The following is a 1,546-nucleotide window of genomic DNA, read 5'->3' on the forward strand; positions in this document are numbered from 1 at the left end:
AGGCAATTCTCCTGCCTCAGCCTCCTGAGTAGCTGGGACCACAGGCACGCACCACCATGCCCAGCTAATTTTTTGTATTTTTAGTAGAGATGGGGTTTCACCGTGTTGACCAGGATGATCTTGATCTCTTGACCTCGTGATCCACCCGCCTCGGCCTCCCAAAGTGCTGGGATTACAGGCTTGAGCCACCGCGCCCGGCCCAGATTTTGTTCTTATTACTTATCTTAGCTCTTCAGACAAGCTGCCTTGTCAATAAAGTATGGGACAGGAAGGGCTTTGTGCCATTGGCTAAATTTCTTTCTCCTCGGCCAGGTGGCTGAAGATGAAGTGAGCGATAACAGTGCCGAGTGTGTGGTGTGTCTCTCGGATGTCCGGGACACCTTGATTCTGCCCTGTCGCCACCTCTGCCTCTGTAACACCTGTGCAGACACCCTTCGCTACCAGGCCAACAACTGCCCCATCTGCCGACTGCGTAAGCCCAAGAGTGGCAGGGGGACTGGTGGGTGGGAGAGAGGACAAGAGGACATTTACAAAACACCGAAGCACGTGCTGCTGCTGGATCGGGCAAACGGATGCACGCTAGGAGGGATCATGGTTTCTGTCTGGGCTCTTGTTCATCCTTAATCCTGCATCAGGATGTCCTGATTGCCTGTTTTCTTCTTCACAGCCTTCCGGGCACTGCTTCAGATCCGAGCCATGAGGAAAAAATTGGGCCCATTGTCCCCAACCAGCTTTAACCCCATCATCTCATCCCAGACATCTGATTCTGAAGAGCATTCAGTAAGTTGGGCTCAGAACCACAGCCCCTCTGAAGCAGATGCCTCATTGGCTTTTTTAAACCTTTCATGCTTCTCTACATGGCACTTCAGCAAGGAATTAGAGCTGGGCATGCTGCAGTATTTAGCAAGCTGAGAGCTTGCATTAAAACCAACTATTATTACTGTGGAAAATTGAGTACTAGTCATGAAAACCTCCCTTTTCCTCCTTGGGAAGTTGGTATCCAGTTAATGTTTACCATTCCTAGAGCCATCTATTTGCAGTTTAACTCCAGTGAGGTTCATCTCAAACTCCCCCAGGGAGAAATAATGGGACAATTGTTTTGGATTTGAATACAATTTATTATCTTTATTTGAATTCTTGAAGTAAGTAACTGTTTTTCTTTAGCCTGTTTTGCGGCCTCAGTGCCTGAGATAAAGTAACTGACCTCAGTGTCCCAGTGTAAGTGCTGATATTAGGGTGAAACCTCAAAGCTTTGCAGTTAAAGAATGGCAGATACTGCTTTCTTTAGATTAACCCACTGGTGGGAGAGGTCATTATTCAGTGAATGATACTGGGATAATTAGTTAGCTATTTCAGAAGGAAAAATCAGTTTAGCCCTTTACTCCTTACCAAGTAAATTCCAGCTGGAGTAACTAGTTAACTATATTAAAAGCATCAAGCCAAACAAACATTACAGAAGACCAAACAAAACATCCAAAACCTAGAATAAATTATAGATGATTATTTAGTTGACTTTGGATTGGAAAGGATTGTCTAAGCTTGAAAG

General features: G+C 45.5%; 1 long non-coding RNA gene across 1 annotated transcript; it reads left to right on the forward strand.

Annotated features, from left to right (window-relative positions):
• The first annotated feature begins 125 nt into the window (after positions 1–125).
• On the forward strand, positions 126–701 carry LOC108299272. Its single transcript, XR_005198903.1, has 2 exons — positions 126–472; positions 668–701. It is a non-coding gene; the product is annotated as an uncharacterized LOC108299272 (long non-coding RNA).
• The last annotated feature ends 845 nt before the right edge of the window (positions 702–1,546 follow it).

This window comes from Cebus imitator, unplaced genomic scaffold (assembly GCF_001604975.1).
Source record: "Cebus imitator isolate Cc_AM_T3 unplaced genomic scaffold, Cebus_imitator-1.0 Scaffold3922, whole genome shotgun sequence".
NCBI lineage: Eukaryota > Metazoa > Chordata > Mammalia > Primates > Cebidae > Cebus > Cebus imitator.